The sequence below is a fragment of the Pagrus major genome, chromosome 23, assembly GCF_040436345.1.
Source record: "Pagrus major chromosome 23, Pma_NU_1.0".
Classification (NCBI taxonomy): Eukaryota; Metazoa; Chordata; class Actinopteri; order Spariformes; family Sparidae; genus Pagrus; species Pagrus major.
Window position 1 is genome coordinate 26,247,585 of NC_133237.1, and position 18,173 is coordinate 26,265,757.

Below are 18,173 nucleotides of genomic sequence, written 5' to 3' on the forward strand. Positions count from 1 at the left end.
ATTTTGTTGAGTTGTGTACTTATATTACCCCAGATGTTTCCAGCAATGTTCAAACCCAGATCATCGTGATTGTTATCAAGGTAACAATACATTTCATTTGGTCACTAGACGTTCTGTCAGAGAGTGAGGAAAGTTTAAAACACTACAACTCCCATGATGCCACACTGCTGATGTCTTTTTGTTTTGTTTTGATTGAGAGACCTCCAGAGACGGACGTGAGGTTGTGGGTTTAACACCACGAGCGACTTCTTTCACCTCACAAAGACTTATTTAAAACATTTGTGATACGAAAATATTGATTAGTAGCTTTAAATACCAGTAATGAAAAGTAACTAAGTACATTTACAAGTACTGTATTTTTGAGGTGCGTGTAGCTGACTTGAGTGTTTGTATTTTCTGCTACGTTACACTTCTACTTCACCACATGTTGCAGGCAAATATTGTACTTTTTTACTCCACTACATTTATGTGATAACTTTAGTTACTAGTTACTTTGCAGGTTACATGCTGTATCACAGCCAAATTAGTGCATTTTTAAATTAAATAGTTTTTCTTCTGTAATCCGATAATAAAAACACTATTTATTGATCAGAAAAATGCTGAAGATCAGATCCGATAATCAGCCAGGTCGGACACAGTATACATTATAAACATACGTGTAAATATATGTATATTTGTACTTTTAATGCTTAAGTACATGTAATATCAGGCACTTTAAGACTTTTACGTTGTACGGGCGTCTTTCACTTTTACCCCAAAAACTATTTTAACACGAGAGCTTTACTTTTACTTGTGGGTACTTTTAACGACACTGTTAAACACTGTATCTCATTATGTTGGTTCTGTTCACATAATTTGAACATGAAGTGATATGATAGGCAGGGGGGGGGTTTGGGGATTGGGGAGCGAAAGGGGGGGGGGGCAGGGGGGTTCAGCGTCCTCTCTGGCTCATTACGCTGTTTAAAGAGCCGGCGCCTCCGAATCACCTGCACAGCTCCACGCTTCAAACAAGCTCAGCCACCAGGGATCATACATCAACTTCTCCATCAGTCCCCGCGGCTTCACTTCTTCACCATTCGCCTCCCAACACACGACTCTCTCCACATACAAGCCTCGCACGGCGCAATGTGGGGAACAGATAGCATCGCTTGTTGAATACTGATGTCACGCCTGCTACAAAAAGAATAATAAATTGGTTACAAAGCAGCCGTATGTTGTTATGGATGTGATCATGAATTTAATCCAATGCTTCCAGTGGACTCGCAGCATCCGGGGCCTCAACACTCTTAATGCATGGCTCTCCTCTGCATGTAAAATGTACACTTTCTCATGCCTAATTACCCACGGGCTACGGCATGAAGAGGACTCGCTGCATATTACTGTAAAGATTGCGAAGATATTTCACTTTGAAAAATGGCAAAGCACACAGGACTAAGGGCTTGATTACAAGGAGTGGGGCGCACAGCCTCTACATCTTCCTTCCCTCATTTCAATTATGGCTGACTGGAGGCACGGCGCTGCCACCATCCTCAAATAAAACTAAAATATGATAAAGCTGAAATATCAGGCCCGGGACCGCTCCCAGCCTCGAGCCATGTAAGGCGCAGATACTCTGCGCGTAATTACAACATTTGCCAATATTTTTTTGACGGGTGGTTCAACGTTGGATATGAGTGAAAGAGGGGGGAGGGAAGGCATGAAGAGTGTTCATGACACATGATAAAAAGCACATTTCATTTCGCCTTCCCTATGGATAACAGGAGACATGCATGCATAGAGCTGCCACGGCGCTCCCCTATGTGAAAGTGTAGGGTAGCGGTGTTATTTTTAAGTTGTGAGATCATTACTCATGTGTAAGATGCATGAGCTAACAGAGGATCCGCTGTCATAACAAAGGACGGCGAGCGTTGGGAGCGTCGTTTCCAGTTATATGTTCCATGAAAAAAGGCGTTCCCGTGTTTGAAATGACATCTCAACAATCCAGGCGGCTGTAAGCAAATATTTTTTGTATCACTTGTTAGTAAGAGAGGACAGAGAAACGCGCTACAAAGCATATTCTTTACTCAACTCATGTTTGCCCTTTTAAACGCTGCCCCTACGCGACCCCCCGCAGATGGAGGGTGATGTGTGATGTGGCCGCTTTCTCGCCATGACGCCCCAACAAGGTGGATCTCCGCTGGTGCCCAGATCCCTCGGTGGCCTCAGCACCCCGGGCGGCCACGCTCCGGCCTCCTTTACGTCAGTGTTAATAACAGTCCAGCATGCTGTCGGTGCCACGCGGGGGTCAACGCTCCGCAAGATGTGGCGCCTTCTGAGGGAAAATCCCAGCCAGCGTGGTGCAGGGTCTCCTGCTACACTGGGAGCGCGAGAATGAATGCGAATTGACAGAGGATTTGCAATGAATGTAATCTATCTTAGCACATTTTAAATTTAACCGTTAATTGCTTTGAGAATAGTCTCGGTTCAGGCACTGTTTACTTGTCAAGCCACAGCTTATAAGAAAAACAATTTAGCAAATTAAATTTAAGCAAAAAAGCACATATGTTTATGAAATGTGCGTTTAGGGAGCTGACATGTCAACTCTCAGCAGAGTCGTGTCGGTGTTATCTCCGTATAAATCCTCTCTTATGACTGTGAGGAGCTCCAAATGAATAGCACCAGTGTGGCTGTTAAACAGAAGAATGCGTCTGTAGTTTCTTCTCTCTTTCTTCTTTGGAGATATTGATTAATATTTAAGAAAGAATAACTTTAAAGAAGGAGAAGTGACACATTTTTTAAAGTACATAAGATGTGATTTTCTAGATCTGATCTGGAGAAACTGACGTGTGCTCCTCCTCCTCTGTCATGATTTACTGGACTCAGTCACTGGAGCCCTTCAGATAAAGAATCTCAGACTTCTTGTGTGTTTTTTTTTTTTTTTTTCTTCATGTTGTTATATTTTCTTTTTTCCTGGACAGTTGAAGCAGCTCCAGCAGCAGCTGCTTTTTCAAAGTGAAGGAGGAAATGTTTTGCAGAGGGAAGAGCCTCTGCAGCAAAAAATCAAGAAACGATTCCGCCCCCTTCACTCGTCACAGTGTGGGGGATTCAATCAAAAGTCTGCCCTGTGACCTGTTCTCCGAGAAACAAACAGCCAGCAGAGTCTCCAAAGACCAAAGCCATCAGAGGAGGGCGGCTTGTGTTGCGAGCTAAATCGTGGCACCTTTTCTGAAAGCTTCCATCATGGAAAAATTGTTAGTTGTCGCAGTGGAGAGTGACTAGCATGGCGGTACATTGATACATTGATGCAGTGAATGCCTCGGACAGTGCAGTAAAAGTGCTGAGGTTGAAATTAAGCTGTTATCTCTGGCATGTATCACTAGGGAGGCAAGAAGCAGTGGTGCAAAGGCAGCAGCCTGTTTGCTTTACTGTTATTGCCTCTGCACGTCCGTCCTCGTCTGAGTCTCCTCGTGTTCGGACATTTTAAAAACGCGAGTCTGTCCCTTCTTTGATGTTTAGAAAGCTATCTCTCCTCTTTTAAAGAACATCAGTCCTCCTTTGTTTTGCAGTAAACTTCATTAACATAGCTGCATGTGGCATTTAAACATCAATAAAACATTACGTTTAAGAAATCTGTGTAATTACCATGAAACACACAAGACCATCGCTGAGAAAATTGGTGGCCTGATCCAGTCTGAGTGCTGCGTTTTTTACACTGTGTGAACGCCTCATTATTTTTTATTTCTGTTCACCAAAACAGAGGATTTTTTTGTTTATTTATCTCAAAACGGGTCAGAGTTGTATTTAAAAATTGAAAAAAAAGTTCGATTTTTTGGTGAAATTTGTAATAAGAGGGGCTGTGGTGCATAATCAGCAGCTCATTAGTGTTTTGTCCTCATTTTTATCTTCACTTTCAGATGTTCTGGTTTTACAATGACTTTAGTTTACTAAAGAGAAACGGTGTCTTCTCACAGCAGGGAACAAAACAAAATTTGCATCGGGGTCATTAAACGCACAATATGTAACTTCTCTCAAAAACAAAAGACACAGCTTGGTGATGTCATGAAGCTGTGTGGCATCATGGGAGTTGTTGTCTTCATTGTGAACCACCACTGCAGCTGAAAATCTATCTGATGTGGCTCAAGCAGAGTTAATACTGTGCGCAAAAGTTTCATTCACTTTACATACAACACTTCTGGGAAAATTTGAGATAATATAAGAAAGCAACAAAGGTAATTTTAATAATGAAATGTTGCGTATTATAGCTTTAAATTATGTTAACATCATTCCTAACATATGTTCTCCTTTCACAAGAAGATCTGTTAAAACCTAAAGGGAACAGTTCACCCAAAAAGATTAACGACCGCTGAATGTTTAGTTTTCTTTCGCAAGTTTCATTTGCTTGTGTTCCTGAAACTCTTCCTCACACCTGCAGCCTATTAAAGCCACAACTACCCATAACAGCCTGAACTAAGGTGGAGCACAGCGTTTCCTCACGAGAGGCTGTCATCAAACATAACCTCCCCCCCAACGCTAAAGCGGCACCACTGACCCAGCCCCATGCTGATGGAAAGTTTGTAGTCCAACAAAACATTTCTGGAGCTTCACAGCAAAAACAGTGTTCTGGACAGCTGAAGTACTTGTTTTAAAACAGAAAAACAACCAAATTAAAAACATAAAATGGCTCCAAACAGCTTGTCTGGTGTAATCCAAGTCTCCAAGAAGCCCAGAGATAATAAATCGATTTTAAAAGACAATATTTAAACCCTGGAAGCGCAGTCGAGGTCTTAGCTTAACTGCTGGAGTAAAGATTTTGGCCTAAAAAGAAACTTTTTAAAACAAGTCTCCAGCTACTTCAGTTGTTTAGGAGAACGCTGCAACGCTGTTTTGCTGCGAAGCTCCAGAAATGTTCTGTGGACTACGAAACTTCACCCGACTCTCCATCAGCACGGGGGGAGGATTTACCGAGAGAATTTAAATGTTTGGATGAACTGTTACTTGAAATGATGAGCGTTAACTGTGTGTCGCTGGATGGGATTTGGTGGGAAGAATACTTAGCATAAAGTCTCATAATAATTGCCTTTAATTGCCTCCAGCAGAGAGAACCGGGCCTGTTGAGACTGGACTTTATTCCTAATGTGTCCTGTTTTATGATTAAAAGTAAAACTCAAAACTCAATGTCTTGATATGATGCACATTTCAACTGATTAATTACTTTGTACTAAGTTCTCATCCTTAATGAGGAAAAAGGAAAAAGTTTGGTTGGAAAATCGAACAACAACAGGAAGTCCTGTGGCGCTAACTTTCAGAACCACGACCACAAACTCTTTCAGCGGCATGAGCTAGAGGCTATAATGGTCTCATTTGTTTACAAGTGAGGTAAACAAATGTATCACAATTAATTTGACAATGATATATAGATGTTCAAAATGCTGCACATAGCACCTTTAAAAAAAAACACCGTTTCAATGCATATTATCATAAAGCCGACAGTGAATAATATCCCTAAGGCACAACAATTGGTTGATGTGACAGCGCGAGATAATGATGAAAATCAACAGATCAGTCTTTAAAGATGGAGCACAGATACCATCCTTCAGCACATGGACCTCAGTGCTTTCTGATTTTCTCCAAACATGAAGGGCATTATGTTTTTTTCCGGATCCCGAGATAAGTTTGCTCGTTAAAAGTTCAGGGCACTCGTACGTCATATTTGTCTTCCCCGGGTGCAGTGAGTGAGGGGAACATAGGTGGAGGTGCTGGTTCTGTCACGGCGCGCTGACAACCCCATGAGTAATCTGGCGCATGATAAACAGAGGGTCGAGGTGTCACGGGAACACCTCAGCGACTGGCACAAGGGTAATTACTCTTCCTGCGTGGGTGCAACTCAAAATTTTTGAACCTTTTCTTTCTCCAATCATACTTGATGGATTGAGTGGAAGAGGGCGATCATCTGGTTCTTAGCAGGCTCACTGAGCGTGGTAGGCCTCTGTTGATTAATGATATCTGCTGCAAGTCACCAAAAGCGGAAATTAAGTATTTCTGTTTAAATGTAACATTTGTCTCCTTTGCTGGTGTTGAGAAAGGCATTTGTCAAAATCCCCGGGCTTTGGCGAAAGGTGGATTTCCTCTGGGAGCATGCTGGGAATTACTCCCTACTTTCACATTAATGGCATTCAGTGTTCCTATTTTATACCTTGAATCTATATTTCACCCTTTCACCTTTTACGACGTATTTTGAATATGGAATCGTTCACTTTTAAAAACCCTTAGCCGTGTGACAGCTCAGGAATAAGCATGTTGTAGATTTCTCCAGAAAGACGAGGAGTGACCTTGGCTGTATGAAAGGAAGTGATTCCTGATGGCATCTCTGTCTGTCTGTGGTGGGCACATGGGAGGGGTTCTGGTGGTTTCACTGGTTGAGTTGGGTTACCGTTTGTCCCGTTTGGCGAGCCCTGCCGTGCTGGAACAGAACAGACTCCAGCTCCTGAGGAGACTAATGGTTACAGGGCCTGGCCATCGTCCAGTGCTGCCCCAGCCACTGCCTCTCCCGTCGCTGGGATATCATTACCTCCAATGTGTTACATCAGACTCGCTTGGTCAGGCTCTGAAACAGTCAATACTCCACAATTTAGAAAATCAGCCAAGTTTGCAGAAACAAAGAGGCAATATCGGAAATAAAGACGGATATATAATCTGACGCCAGGCATTTTTTCATGCTGGGTGAATTATTTGTTGTCCGGAAGGTGGAGACGTGGAAGGGGTAGAGGGGAAGGAGGGAGGGAGCCAGGGATCTGTCAGGGGTTAGAGGAGGTGGTCAAGCGGCCTGAATAAACGTGCAAATCACAGCGCCCAACCGCTGACCCTCCCCATCTCATACAAGCAGCCTCTACTTTTTCCATCAATGGAAATCTAATTGCTTGAAAAGCGATCAATGGAAACTAAATTGGTTTTGTGTGGAAGCGCGCATGGAATAAGCTCTGAGCTGTTTTAATGTGTGTTGGTTTTGCATCTTAAATCACGGTAATATTTGGAGCGGGCCCTCCGCTCTCTGGAGGGGGTAAAGTTTGGTAGTGTCAAGACACCGGGGAGGAGGCACTCAATCAAGCTCCTAATAAAAATCACAGGCTTAATTGTTTTTCCAACCTCATAAATCGTCTAACTTAATGGGTTAATATTAAGACTTATACGAGGACGGCGGGGTGCTTGTTTCGGAGCGGCCGGGAGCTCCTCTTTGTGGAGCTGCGACCACTGATAACCCTCTAGTGATCTGATATGACTAATCCCCTCTAATCCTTAATACACTCCTTAACATGCTCCTAACTGACAGCAGTCGATATGGGTGCACTTCTCTGTCTTATCGCTGATCTCTTTGTCTTTGTACACTCTCTGCAGTGAAATTCGCTCTCCCTCTCGTGCTTTTGACCGCCGATCACTGGCACATCTGCATCGGTGTCACACGTTTTAGCTCCGAGCGCTTCGTGATAAGCGGCTGGGTTGATCAGAGTTTTGTAATTGCACTGACTTGCGGGTTACCTAAGGGCTCGCAGAGAGTGGAGAATGTGGTGGGGGGGAATGGGAGAAAGCCCAGACCCCTTTTCTTTCTACCGCAGTATCCGAAACTGCTGCTTTTTTTCTTCCCCCCCACTTGTCTTTCCCATCGGACACCTAGATGGACTGCACAGGAGGTTGGGATGTGGCTGGTGGCCGCCGATCGTGTAGCCTTACCCAGGAAAGAACAGTCCCAGCAGAGTAATTTATTGACAGCATTGAGATGTGTTTCTGGCCAGGTGCTTCTCTCAGCCATCCCTCAGGTGCTTATCTATCAGTTATCAGTGCAGACAGAGCACAGACCCAGGTTGTATTTCTGTCTGCTATTGTAATTACATTGTAATTGATCCGAGGGTGTGCTGGGCAGTGCCCATGCAGTAACTTTGCAAGGGCTTTCTTTTCTCTTGTTATCTGGAGGAGGGCTACAGTATCGCTGTAAGCAAACCTTCAGATGCTTTTTACAACCGTTTGTTGTCTGGCCAAAATCTTCCCGTAAAAAGGAAAAAGCAAAAGATTAAAAAGTGATTACATGGCAGACAAAATGCAACAGAAAACACTTTAAACCCCGAGATGCGTGTTTGTTAGAAGTCAAGGGATCCCTGTCTTTCTGTCTATCTGTCTGTTTATTATTTGCATATCTAGAGAACAGTTCGACTGATTTATTTCACACTTGGCACGTTTGTTGCTGAGGACCCAAGGAAGTGCAGCGTTGAGTTTGGTGCAATTTGGACACATTCATTATGAAAAAATGTGAATGAATCAAACAGCAAACACTGCTCTCTGCAGACTGAAGTCATACGAAATTAACACTGAAATATTTGCCTCCCGTTCACTTCCATTCTTTGTGCGCACAGAGGCAAATAAAAGATGTGTGTGTTGACCCCTTAAATGTACTACAAACAAAATGGAGACTAGCCAGGTGCAACAACTTGCTGTTGGAGCGCAAAAATGAGTCTGGGTGAGTGAGGAGACGCGATCAACACAGGTTTTGTTTTCTTCAGCGAGAACTGGAGGTGAGTTTTTAAGTTTCTGTCAACAGTAGCAAGCTAGCTAATGTTTACTGGTTCCTGGCAGCTGCTCTGGGATGCCTCTCTCATTGGTTGTTGTGCTCCAGCTCAGAAAGTATTGATGTAATCATCCAGAACATAAATATCAAACATGTCTGATCGGTGAGCAGTTCAGGAGCTTAAACCTCTGTCGGATCTGTAAACCTCTCACATTACAAGATTATCTGTGACGAACATCATGTTTTGAACGGGCACTGCACTAGTAACATAAACATGTAAAAACACATACCAGGCAAATGTTGATTTTTTTTTTGCCACATACACATTTGTAATCATTTTAAAAAAACCTCAGACAAACAGAAATGCATACATGTCAATATCCGCTTTATTGGAATTAATGTTGATCCTGTAAATCCAAGACCGTGTCTCTTCTGTATGTGCGCCATCACTCCCACAACAACAAACAGCACGGTTTGTGTATCATTCCAATCACGCATATTAACCAGCCCTCGCCACCCATCAATCTTCCCGACGCCATTTTGTAACTGATGCTGAAATGATGTTATAAATGATGTTTGAAAATATCCCCCGTGCTGCCCTGCATCAGCAGTCTGAAGGCCTATCAGATGTTCTCCCGCACACATCTGTGAGCTGTATTCACCTCCGGGAAATTAGCAATCAACCTTTTACCAGCCAACACCTGTATAAGGAACACAACATTTCCCCCCATCCAGGCGCTCGTAATGTCAGGTCACACACTCTGCACGCCCGTTGTGTTGAAAATGTTATTGTTACGTTGATAGTAATTTCACATTGCTAATCACTGTCGTGGCATGTAATTTGCATGTCGGCCCCTTCTGTGTAATAACAACAGCCTCAAAGCGCCGCCGAAACCATCTGAAAGCAGCGTTCGTCCATGCTGTTGCAGCTCTTGAAGCTCTTGTGCAGTCTAATGTAAGTATGCACGCTCTCCCTCATGATCCCTCATTTATCATTTTGACACTGGCTACTTTTTTGAAGTGGAGAAAAATGTTGCAGTCAGCTCTTCCTTTGGTCTCGGAAAAATATGTGCGAATGAGCGCGCGTGTGTGGCGCGTGCACGTTTTCGACTGCATGTGGAAGATAGAGGAGAAGAATGAGAGTGTGTGTGTGTGCGCGTGTGCATGCATTCCTGTACGTTATTGTGTGTTTGTGTACATGCATCAGTATGATTAAGGAGCATGGGAACATGGCACTGGCTATTCACTGCTGATAAACCAGAGCGTGCATATGCTGTTGTGTTGCATCGCCATTTCTCGGGCTGCTTGTTATTCTCATTCTGATGCTCCATCTATCCTGCTTTATGGAAGACAAATTGTATCCTATTTTAAGAAGCTTGTTGCCCTGATATAGAAGCAAAACTGTTTTTTTTTTTCTATCGTGGAGCACCATTTTAGCTCACTTAGGTTAACGTTATGTAACAGTCAGGTGTCATTAAGGCACCTTTCAGTCCAATTATGACCTAGAAACACTGTTTAGCAGAACTCCTGACATTTACCTGAGCTCGGACTAATATCCCTGTTAAATCGCATCGATAGATATCTGAATGGGTATCTGTATTGATTGCCATGGAATCGACTGCTGACATTATGATCCTTCTTACAGCGTGCTGGTGGAGAGCCTCTGATAAACAGTCTGATCCATCTAGCTGCACAGAGGGATAATGTTACTTGGCTTTTCTGTTCCGTGTGTGTGCATGTGTGTTTGTGTGTGTGTGTGTGTGTGTGTGTGTGTGTTGCGAGAGTGTCATGGCAGGTTACAAATGAGTTTGTTTGTGTTCTGGCCGCAGAAACCTTTTATGCCCCGGGCTGTGTGTGTTGTGTGGGTGGGTCTTGGTGAATGTGATAGAGACTAAGGATCTGTATGTGTGTGTGTGTGTGTGTGTGTGTGTATGCGCGTGCCCAAATAGCTTTATATGAGTGGGATGGTTATGAGTTCGAGATGCCTTTTTAGTATTTTGCCTGTTGTTACCACCCTAAGCCATATAGTTTCCTGTCCACTCGGTTTCGATCCCCGTGCTCGCGCTGAGGTCAAGCAGGTGACCTATTGGTAAAAGTGCCTTGCGTGCCAATAAATGCCTAGCAGTATTAATCACATAGGAGCCCTCACTCTGTGAAGAGGTCAATGCTTTAAAGGGCACCCAGAGAGCTGCCTAAGACTGAAATACAGCCAGGGCATCTTTCCGGTTGAATGTACCAAAAGTTTTATTAGTTCCCCCAATGAGGTCAGTCTGCCCTGCATAAATGAAATCTGTCGATATCCCATTATAGGCTTTTGGAACTTGATTGTGAGGCATCTGTCAGATGCATATTTCATTCTAAATTTAGTTAGCTGGCTGTAAGTAATGCATACATTACCACCAGCTTATTTCCCAGTGTACACGGCTGCAGAACATCTGTTTTTCTATTAAGTGAGAGATGAAATATTAATCTGAAAGCAGATCTGGTGTGAGTCAATCACTGACAGACCGCAGTGACAGCTGCTGTGAAAGTAACACTATCATGTCAGGTGTCTGCCTGGATACATCTGATCACGACATCAACACACACTGTAGCTCAGAGCCAAAACATGCACGGGTTCAGAGGATCAAATGGACTGTTTTATTAACTGGGTCGATCTAAGCTGGTAATTGGAGAGCGGTTACAGTTAAGAGAACTGTAGTGTTGATTTGTTCAAAAGGAAGATGCTACACATCCTGAAATTCACCGCAGCGCCGAACAACATCTTCCACCGTCTCCGTGATTCGCTGGAAACATCTTCAACCGAGGACGCCAAGGTGTTCCTCACCCCGCTCTGACGCAGTGCTGACACCCGCAGTCAGTATGTAGGATTTAGGGAGGAAGCAGAGGAAGCATGTCCTCTTCCACATAGTCCACCAGGTTGCACCGCCATGTTTCGAAACACACGCTCAAGCCCCTTCGATCAATAACTAATCAATAAAGACAATAACTCCCCCCCTGGATAAAAATACTTCTAAAACGTCATTAAGTTGAATATTTTTTCTCAATTCGAATGTATCATGCCATATGTCAAAATGACAAAGACATACAAAGATCTTAATCAACTTAAATGGTAGACCGGGCTTTGTGGATCCATCGGGACATGGTTCTCCAACTTAAATGGTTTAAAAAGACTAAATATCCGTCCTCTGTCGTGGACACCATGCATGGTGGGTTAGAAGAGGGCTGTACATGTTTTCCAGCAAGTATTTCATTGGTTGCAATCTGCAGCCTCACCCCTAGATGCCACTAGATTTTACAAACTGGACCTTTTACATTCTCCATACAGTTTTAATCTTTTGAGTACACCATCTATCTATCTGTCCATCCATCCATCGCTTGGGGCCATTCCTGATACACAGGAAACCACAAAGTGTCACTGAATTGTAAAACTGAAAGACCAACGTGAACATGGATTACATGGCTGGGTGTAATGGGAATGAGCAAAAACACTGATAGCCATAATTTTCAGCAAAATTAGTCACCTGCATTGTCTCAAAGTCATTCCCATGTAGCACGACTGCCTTAACAGATGTGCCCAATCAATATAATGTATGCTCCACAGCTCCTTCTCCTCAGTCAGCTTGTTTAACATTTGGATAACAGGACCTTGGAATAGAGCGGCTGGTGATGTAATGTTGAAACACACTCAGAGTAAACACATGAAACCAGAGTGTGCTTTTTACTCAGTCCACTGACCCTCGGATAGCTTACACGTGATAGATTTCACATTAATCACTAAATACATCATCCACCTATTGAATGTATCAATCCACCCAATGAATTCATTGAACAAACCGAGATCCATACTATGCAATTATTGCCCCTCTAAATAGCCCCTGTGAAGACTTGAAAAGCTAATTGTATGTCAATACTGCTCAAAGGCGACTTCTATCGACGCGCAGCATTTGAAGAATTTAGTATTTGGCTCTGTTGCCAGGTGACGGGCACCAGACCTTTTGCTCGAGGTGGCTGCATCGAATGTTTCTTATCATCTTGACTAATAAGCACTGCCTTGTTTATGTGGAGATGATGTGATGTGTTGCGATCTTAAACAATAATAGCATTTGCATTTTGCATTTTAGCATTAATAAGTAATTACAGACAGCTTCAGCTAAGTCAGACTCATCAAAATGACTCAGATTCTGCCGTCTTTACAGCCTCTGAATTGCTTTTTAGTGTTGTGTAACGTCAGGATGTATACAGCAGGGAAACTGCATTATTGCGTTATGATTCAAAAGGCATATTAGTTGAGGGGCATAAAACAATTACAATGAACAATGAATTGTAAGAAATCTACAGTTTGATTAGAGTGCAGGAGTTCTGATTGCATACAGTGGTTGTTATACACAGCGTCTACTGGTCTTTTTACATGTTTTTTTAATTAACAAAGATGTTGTTGTGGAAGCAACATTTTGCTTTTTGAAATGTTACAATGTGATCTGAGTCTGCAGAATGAATCCAACCCAATGGCAATAATTGTTGGCAATTTAAGTTTCTGTAAACCACAGATGTGTTGATGATTGTACATTTCTTTATGTCGCAACTTTGTTTCTTCAGCCTCAGTTTTACGTGGTGGCGATGCTGCTCCTCTTGTGATCTGGTCAGCACAAAAACCACTTGGTCAGGGTCACTTACATGGTTTTGTTGCCACCAAATCGGCTGAAAAATGTCTCTCAGAACGCCTCGTCAAAACTATCCAGTGGATTCACATTTACAATTGTTAAAACTATCCAGTGGTTTCATGCTTACTAATGTTATAACATTCAGTGTTTTCATGCCTACAGATGTTAAAACTATCCAGTGGTTTCATGCTTATGTAGTACCTTTGGTCCTGACTTTTAGGTTAAGGAGACATCACATCGCTCTAGGTCCGGTAGGAGTTGCACCAGGAGTTTACTCACAAAAAGGAGTGGGTGTGGTTTAATTTGAACAGGTGACACTTTAATATCAATGCACAACAATAATAACATTGACAGCTTAGCTGTACTTTTATTTACCAAATAAGGCGCCACAAAAATAAAAAAAACACAAAATCAGAGTCCATTGAAGTTGAGCTCTCCAACTCAAGAAAGTTCAGTTCTGAAAAAGGGATCCAATTGTGTGGATGTTCTGTATCAATGTCCATTCAAGTATTTCATCCTAAATCTCTACTACCCGGGTAGGTGAAGAGTGTGTGTGTCTTATCTGTTCTCAGAATGTGTGATTCAGATGATCTGGAGTCTTCAAGGTAGGTTCTGTGGCTGGCCACACCACATCTCCAACTCTCTCTCTCTCTCTCAGAATCGCTGGGCTGGGCTCGCCATCTTAATCGTCTCTCTCTCTCTCTATTTCTCTGATAGTTGATCAGACTAGCACAAAACAAAAAAAACAACCTACACAGAAAGTGCAAAGTTGTAAGGATCTTCATCTGATTCTGTCTCAGTTTCTTATGAGATCTCAACATTTTCAGCTCTAGCTCTAGGCATGAAATATATTACCAAACCTCAAGGAAATACATACACACACTAAAATGAATTACTATGAATTAGTTTAACCATAAATGTAACCAATTATTCATGAATTACCATCCACAACAGTGTTATTTTTAACAGATACATAACATATGCATCCCTTTTAACTTCTATTTTACTTATATCATCAATTTTTAGCTATTTTAATCCACCTCTCTAATATTTAACTCTTTTAACATCAGATGAATTGCAATTTTTATGCTCAATAGTAATTTCTTGAATCAAACATTAAATATACCACACCTTAATGGCACTGTTACCCATTGCAGTGGCTATTAACACAAATGAGTCATTCAAATGGCATAAAAAGAAATGAAATGCATCTTCTCGTTGCAAAACATGAAAACTTAGCTTTAACTTAGCGATTAGCATGAGCTAAGTACAACGACCAATAAAGCAATTAGCAACTCGGGCTAGCAATTAGCATATCGCGGTCGCGATTAGCGTTAGCATAAAGCTAGCAACCTTTTTTCAAGCAATAAACTACAATATAAAGTGCACAAAAGTCGTGGGGAAACATTTGAAAACATCGTTAGTGACCTGATTTTTTATGTGGGTTACACTTACAAATGTTATAACATTCAGTGTTTTCACGCCTACAGATGTTAAAACTATTCAGTGGTTTCACATTTACAAATGTTGAAAATGTACAGTGATTTCATGCTTTGGGATGATAAACCTATCCAGTGGTTTCACGTTTATAGAAATGTTGAGGAGCTATATACAGGAGACATATTTCTAACGGTCAAAATCAGGACTGAACATCACTTCCTTGATGAAGGTAATAAATAAAAAAGAAAACAAAATCAGATAAAGTGCTATGATGCATCTTTTACCGCGTGCACAGCGGTACATTTCTAATAACCGGGATCAGAAATTCAGCATGCGTTGCCGTTATGACCCACATGCTGTATCAGTGTATTCCATTGTTACCAGGCTGCACTGTACGTCCCTGCAGATTTCCCTTCAGGCCCGACCGTGCACCGACACTGGCAGAACTCCTCCCTGTTGAGCTAAAGATGCTTGGACATTAGCATACACAGGTTGTCACGGGTAAATGAATGACAAGACTTTCATCTCCCGATGTGTCAGCCTCGCTTAGCGGTGACACGGTTCAATGTGCCCGCAAAGTGCCACTTTGGTTGCCTGTGGAACCAGCGTGCGATTGAAACCCTGCCTCACAAAGATTACTTAATAAATAGAATAATTTCACCATCAATATTATCCCAGCTTTGTGACAATGTCAAAAGAGAGCAAGAAAACAACCAATCTATATTTGTTATGAAACTTTGCCATCCTCCCAGTGTGGTGTGCAGCCATTTAAACCATAATGAAAAATGGAGGTATGTTTTTTTGTGCAGAGAAGAAGAGTTTGACACTGATTTCGTGTGTTTTCATCGCTCGGTTTCTGTATTTTTTGCAATAAATTCCTTTATTGACTCACGGTGCTGTTGGCCACAGCGAGGCTTTATTATTTGGTACATGCAGATGAACATATTTGTACAGGTTTTATACAGATACGGTTCCTGAACTCAATTACTTTACATAATCTTAACCCTGACAGTTAAATCATGTCGTGTCAATTAGTTTTTGTTGGGGATATTTAATGCTCATTAAAAAATTAAATGTGAGCGGGCTCACTTTGCGGAGAGAAAATTTAAAACCCTGAATATTTTATGAGACCTGTCTCCTCTGTCTTGATGACTGTGAGTAGTTCTGCTAGCAGCTGCTCCAAATTTCACAAAGCCACCCGTGATCCAGTTCCCAAAAAAACTTCTGACGTCCTGTCCTCAAAATGGATGACATCTTGATTCCCCGGTAATGAAATCATCACTGGGATATTGCGGACGGTTTTAATTCTGATTAAAAGTCATTTTTTAAAAGAGATGACCTCAAACATCTCACTTCTCTCATCTCCGCTCTAATTCTTCATTTCCCATTGCTCCGAGCTGAAGTCCTGAGTTGGCAAAATTCCGCTTGCGAATAGGAGACGTTTATCAAATTTCTCCATTAATCTGATGTGCAGGGCCTTGATTAAAATGCTACCCCACACAGACAACGCAGATGCTCAAAGTGCAGACTTATAGGAATGTACAGATTGATACAGATGTGCTGCGCTCCTCTGCCGTGTTCGGACGCAGGGGGTGGCTGCAGGGGGAATCGATAAAGGGAATGCTCTGTGATCGGGGGGGGGTCGGCTTTTGTCTTTAGTGTTTATCCTGACTCAGCACAAAGTCAAAAAGGCAGCATGTGACCGAAGGGAAGACTGATGTGCTGAATACACCCCCCTCTCCTCCTTTTTCCTCCTCCCTCCTCTTGGTATCCGACGGTCAGGGATTCCACAGAGCGAGCAGAGATTGATTCCCACCCCCCATCCCAACCCAGAGATAGGGCTTGTTTTTCACATAGGGTGATATGAGACTTTCAGAGGGGGTCTGGGGGAGGCGAGGAGGTGGAGGTGGGGGGGTATTGTGCTGGGGCAGTGGGATTGGTATTGGTGGAGATGACAGGATGGTGATGTGGGGATAGGCAGGACTGATTGGAGTTGAGAAAGAAGTGAAAAACTGAGACAGAGATGGAAAAGCAGCGGCCGGCTCCCCGAGACTGAAGGGATTTGCCGCGCTGCTTCATTCCAACCATCCTGAGCCCAGAGACTTCCTCTCAGACCGGCCGGTGTTGCCTCTGGACAAGTTGTCCTCCGGCGTATAGATCCGCTGTCTTCTAATGCTGATTGATATTAATCAAATTGTCTTTGACTGACACGGCAGCCAAGAGGCCCGATTTTTTAACCCAAAAGGCAATTTTCTAAAATGGGCCTGGGTTGAAGTCTGCAGGCGTTCTCGCCGACTGCTCCTGCCAGGGCCACTGACCCCTGGATAGCACATGTAATGGATGAGTACATATGCCTTGTGCTGTCTCCCTCTCTCTGAGCGGAGGAGACATGAACTAATTAATTACGGGGGATGTTGGCCAGGCTGGACGCTGACACGATCGTTGTGGCTGTGTGGTTATTGACTACTCCACAGAGGAAAGTTGCTCATTTAGCACTGTGTTGCGAGCCTGGGAGGTCACTGATCATTGTGGAAGGAGCATATGCTCTGTGTTTGTCTGTCTCTTGGCTTGTGTTTGCTCCCTGTCACGCGCTGTGTGTGTGTGCGCACGTGAGCATGTGTGTCTGTGTTTCATGTATGATGTCACCAGAGAGCAGATCTGCACCTGTTATAATATTTTGATTTGATTCTCAGAGTTGTTAAAATAAACCGAAGCCGGTTATAATAGGCGGCTTTTATTTCTCCAAAGCTCAGGAGCGGTTGTGGACGTTCCAAGTACATGGCAAGTAGAGTAGATTAGAGGGTTATGCCCTTGAACATCTCCAGTTCTCTGTATTATTCTGAAAATATAGATTACAGACTCGGGGTCAGGGAGAGCGCCACAGGAGACTATAGAAAACCACTGCAATCATCTCAGCCGGTCTCCAGCCCTGATTCACAGATGCTTTTGAAATTCTAATGCGCGCCAAGATGGATGTGGAAAAGTACTCAACTGCAGCTTAAAAACAGATAAATTATGATGGCCATCCTTTTACAAAACAGATTGCCTTAATGGCAGGGCCTAACTGTGTCGCAGCTTATGGTGTTTCAGCTGTAAATGGCGCACCTCAGGGACCTGTCGTGGTGCTGCAGATCAACCTTGCTCTTTAGGGGAGGAGATGCTTTTCTAATTGCTTTGGCTTTTGCCTTTTGACTCTTGCTCCTCAGGCATGCATACCAAGGGCCAATGAGAGGCAGAGGGAGGGAAGGTCTTCTGGGAGATGAGCAAGTGTTGCAGATATTGTCAATGGGAGAGGTTAAGGTGGAGTCTGTGATTGTGCTGTTGTTTTATTTATGAGGGTTAACACAAGGCTGAGATTCATGGTGGGAATAGAGTATACAGGATTTAATTCCCGTTTCTCTGACAGGTTGGGGTTGTGTATTGATGCCCAGTTCTGAATAGAAACCGTTTTAAAATGTATAAGAATTGGTAATTTGTTAAGAAAACTGTTCTCTGATCCCTAAACGGAGAACTTTGGACCTTCTGTTTGCGATATG